We start from the raw sequence: 13,406 nt of genomic DNA, 5'->3' as shown, positions 1-13,406 counted from the left end.
TGCACGGAGAAGGTCACCGATCAGCCGGCGTACGCTGACCTATACATTATCTGCCTCCCTGTATTAAAATTACTGTAATCTTGGTGGACACGGCATCCTGTTACTCTCTACAGGTTCACACTGGAACCGCCAGATCCTACAGCGTATCGTATGTTTTAAAGATCAGATCTTTTTTTATTACTTTTCTTCCCAGAAATGACTGCTTACTTTACGTAACCCTTTCATCGTAATCGGGTATCCTAGCAACTGTGAGAGGGTGAGTGATGTCACCGCTTTCCTGTATTCTAAGATACACTGCGTCTTCTAAAATTAGAGTGTGTGGCTCGGACTATGTATCCCTTAAAGGGGTTGTCCAGAATTAGAAATACATGGATGCTGGGACCAAGCTGAAATACCACATACAACCCGTCGACACGTGTGGCGCTGTTTTTAGAAGGAAGTAGCCAAGTTTATGTGATCCTGAACAGCCCCTTTATAAATGCCTTTATGATTTTTCACATAGTATCCTTTGGTTATGGCTCATGCACATGTCCGTCAGTGTTTTGTGGTCCGCAAATCGCAGATGCTGGCCATGTGCATGCTGCCATTTTCTTTTTCACTTCAACAGAAATGTCCTATTCTTATCTGCAAAACGTACAAGAATAGGACATGTTCTATCTTTTTTGCAGACCAGCGGAACTGACGCTTGGATACAGTGTGCTGTCTGCACCTTTTGCGGCCCTACTATAATGAGTGGGTCCGCATCTGATCCGCAAAATGCATATGGGATGCGGAGCACACATGTGATTGTATCCATGAGCCCTTAAAGAGGGGCTGTCACCTCTCCTGACATGTCTGTTATAGTAACTCCTGGCGTTCCCCATGTAATACCAAATCTAGGGCTTCTGTTCTTCTGACTCTGATATCCCATTATATGAGATGTGAGTACTCTGCGTTAAAGGGGTTGTCCCAACATAAGAGCCTATCAGCCAGTGGGGGTGCCAGTGATTGGAGATAGCCGAGCGCTATACTCTACTTATCTTTCCGTCAGAAAAGTCAGCAGTGGGCATGTGTGACTATTCCCTCTGGGGACTCCAGTGGGCATGTGTGACCATTCTTGTAATTGAACGGTCAGGCTACTTTCACAGTAGCGTTAATGTTTTTCGGTATTGAGATCCGTGATAGGTTCTCAATACCGGAAAAAAAACGCTTCCGTTTTGTCCCCATTCATTGTCAATGACAAAACTTAACAGAACGGAGTGCTCCAAAATGCATTCCGTTCTGACTGATCCGTTTTCTCTGACCCAATAGAAAACTGATCTGTCCCCCATTGACTTTCAGTGGAGTCCATGACGGATCCATCATGCATGACCCACAATGCATGGGGAGCTCCGACTCACTATGACAAATGATGTCAGGCGTGAGAAGGATCGGGAGCATTGAATTTTGTCTCCTGGGAAATAAGCTACCGCCAGAACAGTGTGACAATGGCTTTCTCCCCTCCACCCCCATGGAAAACACAACATATATGGGGGAGATAGCTGATGTCTGCCAGCTATGGAAGGTGTATGGCCACCTAAAGGTTGCTGTGATATGGTAGTCATACACAGGTGATTGACCTAGGATCTTGTCTAATATGGTAAGATGGATTTACTCATAAAAAGCCAGTTTAGTAGATCTCAGTCACTTAAGGTGAAGCTCATCCTGTGTGCAACCTATTGAGGGATTATTTCGGACCACTGCATGGAGCGCCATTACAGAGCTCTTACGTAGCTGAAGATATGTCCATGTCTAGTGAGTCCACCAGGAACCCTCTACATTTTCTTTCTTCTATCCTTGCTTTGACCTCGGCTTTGGTTAAGCTAGCGGAAATGTACCTTCCACTTGTACATTTATTAGCCTTAATCTCCTCTGTTCACTTTGGTAGAACAGATTTTCAGCAGCAGGAATAGTAGGTACTCCGGAGTAATCAATTCTGTATATTGTCGCAACGGGCTGTATGTTGGCAGTCAGGGATGCGGGTATACCTGTCTTTGTTGTAATTGTTTCTGAAACCTTGTGCTTCAAAGCGCAGATGGAAGAGGGGCTTTCAGAGCGGTCTACAATTATCTTCCAGTGTCTCTGAAAATGATCATCCTTGAAGCCTATCTAAACTGGCAATCGGCATTGTATCTTCATTTAACCATACCTATTCCTGTAGAATCAGAGTCTTATGTAGTTTTCTGGTTCTTTCTTCCTGTTGACAGATTTGACTCGGTTTCTTCATCTTCATTTTCGGTGTTCTTTCCTGTTTCCTGGAGTATACAGAATTTGAGAAAAAAATAAAGCCTTCTGCAAGCGGGTAAGGAGAAAGATTTGGAGTAGTACCATATATCTTGCCCACACATCAGTTTAGATCCATAGGCACGCAGAGGAACATCACGGCGCTGTATCTGTAGTATCCCTGTGGGCAAAGGCTCTTGAAGCGCAATTCCATCCAGTTCTGGCTTTGGGTGCAGACATTGAATCAGATACTTGTTCTGAGGAGGATGTACAGTGTGATAAAGTAGCATCTTGTGTGAGTTAGGGTATGACCCTACGGTTCGGCTGGTCGCAATGAACAGTGGAGCACAATATAGCAGTAAAAATGTACAGCCATTGACTGACGTGGGTAGAAATACTTTGACCACATGCTGGCAGCCGAACCACGTGGTTGTACCCTGACACATGAACAGTTGTCACTTCTTCATCCCGTCCAAAGCATAGTGGGAATGGAACCATCCGTTGGTGTAGTTGGGATGGTTTTGGGCCTCTACTGAACTGCAGGTGACTTAAAGGGAGTCTGTCAGCACATGCTACACTGCTGACAGCACTAGGTATGGTCTGAGGAGAGCACTACAAGAACGTATGAATTTTAAGCCTAATTCACACGACGGTGGGATTGTCGTGCCTCTGCTGCTGACCGGGTATGCAAAACACTGGCACCGTCCGTGTGCACCCAGCATCACGGGGACGACTCATTAACTTCAATGGGTCAGTGATCCGCATGATGTGAGCAAAAGATAGGACATGTTCTATCTTTTGCAGCTCGGAGACATGGACCCAGAAGCTCAGAGAAGGACTTTGGTGGGCTTCCAGGTCCGTACCTCCGCTCTGTGGATGTGGTTAGACTATCGAGTTGATGGAAGCCACCCTCATCAACTGTGACCTTCCAGAAAGTTGACAATAGTTGCAAAAATTTTTACAAGCTGAGACCTCTTTCAAACATCCGTGATGACATCCATAACAAGTTGGTCAGTGGTTTTTTGCTCTCTGTGTGTCGTCCGTATTCCACAGACACTGCTAGGCTGAGAATTAATTTCCAGAGCATCTCCTACCAATGGTCAAGGAAAATTGGACCAAACACTGATGGCATCCATGTTGTGTCCATGGTTTTCAAGGTTGCATAGACTATAATGTGCGTGAGGGATCCTTAATCGTGGACAAAATAGGACCTTTTTCCGTGGTGCCACCATGGACTCACGGTCTGTGGGAAACCACTGATGTGTGACTACACAGACTCACAAACAAGCTGCGCTTCTGCTCATTTTATCTGACGCATTAAAACTCAGTTTTTTTTACTGGATTCAATTAACCCATTTAAACAACCATCGAAATGTGAGATGAGCTCTTCCTCTTGTGTACGGGTTGCGGATAATGCTATCCCATTTTATAGCTGTCGTGGTTAATTATTAATGGTCTAGCAATCTCCATACCTAAACGTCCGCTGTATTTTTTGAGAGTTGATGATTGTATCGTCACGTGCCAGGAGGGCGCAGATCTAGAAATGTTCTCTTGGTGCCAGCACAGGGAAAGTTAAAACATTTCTCCGATTATTTCCCTTCCTACGCCTACATCTATAGCTCTCCGGGTTCCACGGCACCCTCCTCCTCTCCCCCTATTACATTTGTGTAGGCAGATTGTATGCTTGTCAGATTCTACTGAGCATGTTGGGTGTCCACACCTGAAAACTATCTTGTCGCTTCTTTAGTATTAGGCTGGGTTTTTACGTTTTGCGGACAAGCGGCAGTTAAAATAAAAGTAAAAAGCCACAAACAACGTATTATAAAAACTGCATGTGTTTACCGCAATTGCCACGATTTTGTAATGCAGTGACCGCCTGTATGTTTTTTTTTTTTTTTTTTTGTTTTTTTTTTACTAGTGAAAACATGTGAAGTGAAATGTCTCACATGTTAGAAGCTTTGTCTCTAGTGTGGAAAAAAACAAAAAGACAATAGAAAACATCAGATCACGCCTCTAAATGATTTTCTGGAAATGGACAATTGTAAAACTTGATGTGACATGTACTCGATAAACCCAGTTTCTGCCAAAATGTCAATGCAAGTCTTGTTACTGTAGGCTTCATAGTTCCATCACGTTGAGATTTATTTTTTTGTTTTCATTCTAAAATATCAAAGAATAAAAAAGTCCAGGTCTTCAAGGCTTAGTTCAGACCAGTGCTATCAGTTTCTGTTGTTCTGCTTCATTATTTGAGCAGAATAATAAAAAATAATAGAAGTGCCTGATCTGGCACATAACTGAACCAAATCTATTGATTATAATGGGGTCTTTTTGGTTTCCATTCGGGAGGCCACTCTTCTAATGGAAAAAGGGCCCACTTGCGACCCTTTTTTTTTTTTTTGTCCTCCACACGTTTTAAGAATTGTTGGTGATTTATTTTTATTTTTTTCAATGTCAATATCTCTATTAAAAAAAATAAAATCTTGCAGTTTTCATTCTGACCAGCGAGCCTCATAATAGGCTGACACTTCCTGTTCTGTAGAGATAATTTCTCAACAGTCCTCTCATTAGCATTTGAGGCAGGATTGCAATGAATAATAACACCTATATATAGACGACACAGGATCTACCATAAAAAATAGGTGATAGTCACGGATCCTTCCTGCACAATGACCTTGACCTTTGCACACATCGGAGCATGCCCGCGACGCTCTCCCATAGATACCAATTACGGTAGTCATTTCCAGATTACAGGTTCCTATTGTCCACAGGCTGCTGTAAAGCAGGAGCTGCCTCCATAATTATTATAGAAAATAAAAGCAAAAAAACTAATCTGAAAAAATAAATAAAAAATATTACAGTAAAAGAGTATTCACCAATATGTGGTTTTAGTTGGTAAGCAAAAAATACAGGTGATAGATTTCTTTTTAGTAGGCATATTGCACAGTATAGCGTCGTCTTTATGGCTTGATACGTTTAAAACACTTCATACAGCAAAAAAAAACTAAAAACATCATGCTATACAAATTGCTTTGCTTTTTGTATGTTAAGGGTATGTTCACGTGGGCAGCAGGAGCTCAGATAAGCTTCGCTTTTAGGCAGGTAAATGCTGTGACATCACAACTGTGTCAACTAAGCTTTTGTGACATCACCAGGGGTTTTTAAGTCAGGTAAACTGCTGTCATCTTTTGTGACATCACAAGTGAGTTTTAGTTGGGTAAACATCTTTCATGACATCACAGGTGTGATAAAACAAGACAAACCGCTCTGACATCACAGTTGGGTGTCAGGTAATATGCTATGACATCACAAATTAGGTATTCTGCTGTGGTCACAGCTCACCTCCTCCCCCTCCCTGCTCCACAACCTGTGCATAGAGCCTAGAAAACTCTCCGTAGAAGCAAATAATGTGTTTGTTAGGTAACTGTCTTGAAATCACAGCTGTTTTTCGGTCAGGTGAGTTGAGTTAAGCCGTATTAGAGACTTTAAGGTCATAAGTTTCAATCAAGTTAGCTGCTGTGATATTTCAAGGGGGGAAAGGGTCAGTCAGGCAAACCGCTGGGTCTTCACAAGTGTGTTTCCTCCAGGTAAGCTCCAGGGTATGACATGGCGTATGTAGCATCAAATTAGGAGTTGGAAAGATAAATTGCTGCATTCATACGCTCGGGTTGCCCCATACATGAATTTTTCAGGCCTGGCTTTATACCTACAGCTTTATAATATTTTTTACCTTGTGATAAAATGCATTTTGTGAGGATGTGTCCTTAACGGTCCTGCTTATACTGATCAGGGATGATTATGTACAGTCTCCATATACTGACATTAAGTCAGAGAAACGGTGGAAAGCCGATGCATCTCATAAACCAGTGGCTTTGTTTTATTTCTCTAGAGTCTGGTAATGGGTCTTCATGCCGAAGCTTGAGATGCTAATGCCGGAGCTTGAGATGCTATGCACATATCGAAGAGAACATCCAGAAACACAATGCTATAGCAGGTAAGCCGGTTTTATCCAGGTCAGGGGCAAGGTCCAGCATTAGGCAGACTGCTGACGTCTAAATGTATACAGTGACTTGTGTACTGGCCATAGGCTTGGTTGGAAGAACGTGAGGTTGAAAGCGGTTAAAAGATGAAACCACATGGTGTGCGAGGTGGAGACAGTGCATGGGGACATTTCTCATGACCTAACCGAGGACTTTTTCATCTTCATAGCCGCCTTTTTGTGTTGGAAGATTCCTACTTGACAGAAGTCTTTAACTTTTATTTGGTGCCCAAATCAAGTATCGAAGACTGAAGATGGTCAGAGAGGACCATCTTCTGCTTCTGCAAACATGACACTAATTTATAACATGGCTAAAAACAATGATTTATATAAAGTTATAGCTGCATATTATAAGGCTATGAGATGGGATTTACCTTTTGTATTTTACTTCTTACGTTTCTCGTGTTTCATGTTTAGGAGAATGTGTCATCAGGAAATGACCTAATGTTAAAAGCAAATTTTATGCTAAGCATATTTTGGGTGATTTTATTTTTGCAGTTTCAACGTAATTAGCTCTGTACAAAAATAAATACATTTCTGAAGTTTCTTTGAACAGTCCTTACATTATCATTACAGACAGGATAACCATGATAGGTAACACAGGATCCACCCTCTACAATAGGTGATGGTCACAGCTCACCTCCTCCCCCTCCCTGCGCAACAACCTATGCATAAAGCCTAGTAAACTCTCCATAGAAGCAAATCATTCCCCTCCAGACTATCGTGTCTGTGGTTAATGTGGCTGCAGCAAAGCATAAATCTTAATGCTGTTAGAAACGGCTCAGGCAAGATGGCCGCCCCCCATAATCATATGCAGTAAAATAAAAACAGATGAGGGAAAAATAATTGCCCAGATCTACTAATGTGTCTGCGGGGAAAAAAAAAAAAGTGGGGTACAATTTCACAATTTGGCACTCTTTTAGGGGTTGTACATGCTTGGGAATGGGTTGGCGCGTCATGGGAAAGGGGTGGGACCTAAGACGTGCCATTTTGCACCAAAATTCTGACGTAAAATTTCTGTCTCAAAGTAAGCCAACCAAAGGTTGGTATAGAGTCTGAGAAAAATGTCTATCCCTTCACCATATATATCATCCAGCCTGAGCCTCTCTAATAAATCTGATCCAGGTCTAGGCGGCCGGTCTAGGCTTACACCATCTTTACGATTAGTAAATCTGGGCCACGGTGTATCAGGTTTCCGTTTTCTATGGTCCATAGTACTACTACCTGGCAGATCAAGCACGGTCTTTGAGAAGCCCTCTTTACTGTCTTTCCAGGTCCAGGTGATGGATCATCAGGAGTTCATGAGGTTGTAGAAATAATTCAGAAATTCTTTTTATGGAGCGGTTATTATTTTACATGAATTTTTTAGGGCTCTTTTAATAAAGAATTATTTGTAGAACTGGACTGCAGTTCATGTGCTGATTTATTAGGGTGGAACATCTGGGAATGTATTTGTGAGATATCCAAGTAAAACATTGTAAGTACCTTCCTACAAAGTCAGCGTCCTTGTGTTCTCGGACATTGCTTCTTGTTTTCACTAGTAACGCTCTCTTTGAAGACGATGGTGTTTCTTTAGTAGCTAAGCTCCAAAAAAAAACACTAAACGATATTCGTTTTCCATGTGTGCCAAACACTTCATGCTGATCGGTTTGACAGATCGAAAGTTGAGCAGGCCAATGCATGACGTTTGCAGGATCGTCCACCTCTCCACCCCCAGATCACAGATGGTTGGGCATGGACTGGGGTACAGCCTTTAAACCAGTCATGTACAGATTGTAACCATCATCGGCTATCACGTGTTTGCTGGCCCGTTCTTAAAGGGATTCTGTCATGACATTTTAGGCTTATAACCTAAACATATGGCCAGGTCCGTCCAAATAGCATGAATCCGAAACTGTCCTTATTAAATGTGCCTGTGGCTCTATTAGCACATAAAACAGGTTTTTATAACCTGTCATTCACCTCCCTAAGGTGCCCAAGGGGACGTCTCTTCATACAGGGTGCCCGGCTGCAGCCATCTCCGCCTGGTGCCCAGCGCCGCCTTCCCAGTTGAAATCGCCGCCTTCCTCACCTCAGCCCCGCCTCCGCAATCGTCCGGTTCCTCTGCCAGATCCCGCGAGTGCGCACTAGGCATAACCTGAGGGACCGGACGATTGCGGAGGTGGGGCTGAGATGAGGAAAGCGGCGATTTCTAGTGGGAAGGCGGCGCTGGGCACCAGGCGGAGATGGCTGCAGCCGGCACCCTGTATGAAGTGACGTCCCCTTGGGCACCTTAGGTAGGTGAATGACAGGTTATAAAAACCTGTTTTATGTGCTAATAGAGCCACAGGCACATTTAATAAGGACCGTTTCGGATTCGTGCTATTTGGACGGACCTGGCCATATGTTTAGGTTATAGGCCTAAAATGTCATGACAGAATCCCTTTAAGAATGATCTGACCATCCGCATGCCGGAGGGAACTGGCAGCTCGACTTGCTCCAAGTTGAAACTGATCGGCCATCTCTAGCTGATCATGCCATAGACTTACCTGTTCAGCACATAATGGACAAAAAATTCAACCTGACAGTTCACATTTTTTGCAGACAGCTGTCCACCCTAGGTCATCGCAATCAATGATTTGCTTATCCATTAATAGACATTGTCCATAATGGTCAAAGTTGGCCAATGTTTATCTTAGGTGTATGGATGGACAGCTTTAAAGCGTTATTCAAGGATTTGGTTATTGATGGTGTATTCTCAGGAGAGGCCACAAGTGTCTGCTCGGCGGTGATCCAACACCTCACACCCTTGCTTATCAGCTGCTCTGCATCATCCATTACACAATGGATGGAGCTGTGTACCTCTAGAGCTACACCGAAACAGCTGATTGGTGGCGGTGTGGAGTCGCACCCCCTCCACTCAGCTATTGAGAGGCCAAAACTAAATCCCGGAGAGCCCCTTTAAGGGTAATTTGATGCACGTTTTAGTTATGTAGTTTCAGAGCATCTGTGCAGAAACCATTACCAGACATTAAAGGGATGGTTCACCTTTAGGGCCTCTCAGGCAGACCCCCAAATATGGTGGCGATAACATGTCTCCCATGCAATGGGACATGTGACACATGAGCTACACGTCACCTCTGCCGCCAGTCATTGGCTGCAGCAACCACGTAAATGTGTCAAAGCCGATATTGACCTGGGGAGACCTGAGAGCTCCAGTGCCCTGGGAAGGAGGGAGGGGGATTGATGGTGGACGTCAGATAAGGTTGTTTCCCTCCTACATAGGTTAGAAAGCACAAGTTATCCAGTTGTCCATGTATCGGTTTATCTATTGAGCGCCAACATTTTTGGCTTTATTGCATCTTAATGTATAGTAACCCGTGTTATATGCAGTATCATAAAAATTAGTTTTTTGTGCAGAGCATTTCTCAGTTCTTATAAATGATTTGCTGTTGCGAACAGTTCCTTGATTTTTAATTTTTTTCCCCTTTTCTGTTGCATCCGACGTTCTGGTCTCCGCACACACACGATTTTTTGTGTCCCTCTGCCGTATGTAACTGTAGATCACTGGGGTTTTCCACATAACCCATTCTGAATGGAAAGAGGGTAAGGATGTCATGAACTCGTGTTGGCTTTGGCAGTACGAATCCTGCGTCTGCAGCCGCCGTCCTTAATAAAACATTTGTCTCTTCAGCGAGGCTCGATATTCCCGATTCCCACAGGCCCTGTCTAATAATATTGAACTTTCCATATTCATTTCCCTCGCATGTCAAAATGAAGTTGTTGTAACGCATTTTTGAGGTGCTTCATTGCCGTTTAAGAGCTGTTTTATGGCCGCCTGGAGACATCCTCGGTAGAATGGAGGCATTATTAGCTCTGAGATGCATGTATAATATGGCGTGTTTTTTTCTTCAGATTATCTAAAAGTAGCATGTATTGTTACTCGTGGGAACGGCGCCGTAAAGTGTTTATTGTGGGTTCAAACGGATATACACACCGCATATCTACACGACTGCAAAATACTGCACTACTGGAAGACCATGATGAGATTTATATGGCTTTATAGAGCTTATCCAGGTTTAGAAAACAACATTTAGCTCCCCCCCCCCTGAAATGGCACCATGGTTGTCCATGGGCTGTGTCTGGGATTGCACCAACTTGGCACAGTTTTTGAAAATAGACCATTTTTGAAAATAATTGTAATCCTTAGGACAGGCCATCAATATCAGATTGTGGTTTGGAGGGTCCACAGAATTGAGCGCCATGACCTCTTCATTACCAGGCACAGCGTTTCACACACTATAGTCATTATGTATGGTACTACGCTCTCTCCTATTGACTTGAAAAGTAGGACTACAGAATGTACAGGATTAGGCCCCATTCACACAACCAGATTTGTGGTCTGCATCTAGTCCACATTTTTTTGCGGATCGGATGCAGACCCATTCATTTCAATGGTTCTGCAAAAGATGCATCCGTATGTCCGCTCTGCGGCGCAAAAATAAATAAATAGAACATGTCCTATTCTTTCTCACTTTTGTTTATTTACCTGGTTCTTAGGAGGCTTTAGAGAACTAAAAAAAGCCAGGTACTTGTGCCATAGTTGCTTTAGAAGCATTTGTAACTAGCTATAGACAGTCGATGTGAACTGGTATGTCTTCCCATTATGTCTTCTTCATATCTAGAATCTCTGCAAGCCCTGCTTTATCCATTGTAAGTTGAGGTATAACGAATTATGTGCCCTAAACCACCAATGGCGGTTTCTAGAATTTTCCCCTCCCAAGAGCGTGAACAAGGTCACATGCCATGTAGCTACATCCCTCTCCTGGTTCCTGCGGGGGTCTCTTGACAAGTTCAGTGACACTTTAAAGTCCTCTAAAGCTGGGGCTCCACCTCCAATGCCACATCCACATGCTGAGGGCAGGGTTTTCGAAGAGCGTATTAATGGCCTGGCCAATTTTGCAGGTAAAACCGGCCATGGTGAAATCATGGGGGGTGATTAGCTCATGGTTTGAAAACCACGCCCACAGCATTTGGGTGTGGTTTTGCCCTCTACTGCCACATAAATATCCAGCCGAACACTTTTTTTTTATTTCCGTTTGGCTGATACGAGAGAGTCCTCTTCCTTCTAGAGGAGAGGTAATTTGCATATTATTTCCCACTGGGTATTTCAAGTAGATCTCCATACGCCGACTGGATCTTTACAATGAGAACCAGTTTTCCCCCTGCGCTTAATCCTATTCCATGTCAAATAGGCAGAAGCTAGAAGTATTTCGGTGATGACCTCATCTAACCTTACATGCAACGTGTCATGGTCACCTTACTCTAGTGTCTTCAGCTTTAGATTGTCTCTTGCGGCTCTCCTCTCTAGGTCATTTACTATTTATGTGGGATTTTCTTATTATGATGTTATTTGCTGAATATTAATACAGTTTATAGATGAGATTAGACCATGGCTGTGGAAATCCTCTTATTAGATTAATTACCTTGGAGCCATGTTTACAGATCAATGTTTGCAATGTGCGTTTGTGATGTTCTTGAAGGGCAGCCATTATATTGCTTTGTATACTATGAAGAGGTCACAGTGCTGTTGTCCGAATGGCATTGCCTCTTTAAACAGCTGATTTTGATATTGATGACCCATACCTAAAATACGTCATGAATATTTAACTCCTGGAAACCCCCCTTTGGCTCCCCCCCCCCTATCTTTTTTGATTTATTGGTGTCTAAAACCAGTATTTGGATGTCTATCAGAATTGAAGGTGGTCCAAGTTGCTTAGTTGAGAATGATGAGTATTATAGTTTGGATACAATCATTTTTGGCTTGACAATGGTTCCATGGAGGGAGTGGAATGTTGCTTGTGCATTGGTTGAATAAATATAAAAGTTTTCCAATGGAAGAAGTGTTGCCTCTTCCATTGGAGGTGTACTATCAAGACGAGATTTGGAATCCAACCTTGTGGCTTTACCTGTGCTGCTCCACCACTGTGAATTTTTGTAGTGATATAATTATTGGAGCAGATTATATCTTCTAAACACTCGACATGTCTGACCACCGACAAGCTAAAGCCCACAGGAATGTAAGACTGTTCCTTACAAAAGGTCTTTAGATCCAGGGTGTTCCCATGGATGTAGCAGAGCGGGTGATTGTTCGAGGTCATGTTTTGCTGCTCTCTGTGGATACAATCCAGCTCAGTTCATACTTCTGTCATAAAATGTAAAACACACACAAGAAGATAGATGTTTTTGTGTCATGACGCTCAAGTTGGGTTTTGATCCTTACCTCAGGGAACGAGCGATGAATACAAATCGCATACAGCTCCTTTCTGTTGTGACCTAGACTATGACTCAGACATTCCTCCACCGCTCTGAGAGCTTTTGTCTATGCTAATTGTTCTGCAAGACCTACCCAAAATGAGCATGGAACTTAATATGCCTGTACTTGGTGATTTGTGTGATTATGTGGGAGCAGCTGTTAGTTACTTGGAGAGGTTTAGCTTCTAAACCACCAGATAATCTAGTAATCTACTTGTCAAACTGAAGCTCTTACTGAAATCAATTTGCAAATGTCTGTCCGACAAATGCAATGTTATTTTCTTAATGAGGGGTATCCAAAAATTCCAGTCCCTCCGACAATGTCATGTGTACGGGGGGATCCCGAATGTTGAGGGAAACAAGGATCAGATGTACTGGATTCCCGTAAGAGTTGGCAGAAGTGAATCCCCCTTATTCTATTTTTATATGGATGGACAGTTGGGCGATCCAAGTGTGGTCAACGATTAAGAACTACAAGCAACCAAACTACCGGTGAGGAAAAATTTATATCTTCATGCTCAAGTAGCAAACAAAGAAATGGAGGAATCAATGCTCCTAATTTGGCTCCAGTGTCTGGTTATACTACAGTTCCCCAAAAAGTATTCTGGTATCAGAGCTGAGGTGGACATTTTGACTTCTTCATTTCTTTGACTGTTTCCATCTGATAGGTGATACCTATCTGTAAGGGCATACAGATGCAGACAGCGTCCCTTACTGTAGAACATAGAGTTGTGCCCATTTCTTAATAAAGGGGTTATCCTGCCATATATATTTATGCTAAGGATAGGTCATCAATATCTGATTGGGGAGGGTTCGGCATGATCAGCTGTTTGAA

The 13,406-nt window shown here is 43.0% G+C and overlaps 1 protein-coding gene across 6 annotated transcripts in view; it reads left to right on the top strand.

The window, feature by feature from the left end:
• Positions 1-13,406, top strand: part of SIPA1L1 (signal induced proliferation associated 1 like 1) — a 232,494-nt gene that overhangs the window by 51,495 nt on the left and 167,593 nt on the right. For 5 of the 6 annotated variants that reach the window (XM_044272804.1, XM_044272806.1, XM_044272807.1 and 2 more), the window contains exon 2: positions 6,128-6,232. The gene's annotated coding sequence lies outside the window, so the exon portion shown is untranslated. Of the gene's footprint in view, positions 1-2,225; positions 2,321-6,127; positions 6,233-13,406 lie in introns of all 6 variants that reach the window. The other variant, XM_044272803.1, reaches the window with a different exon arrangement.

Source organism: Bufo gargarizans, chromosome 11 (genome assembly GCF_014858855.1).
Source record: "Bufo gargarizans isolate SCDJY-AF-19 chromosome 11, ASM1485885v1, whole genome shotgun sequence".
NCBI lineage: Eukaryota > Metazoa > Chordata > Amphibia > Anura > Bufonidae > Bufo > Bufo gargarizans.
This window is presented reverse-complemented; position numbering and strand designations above follow the sequence as displayed.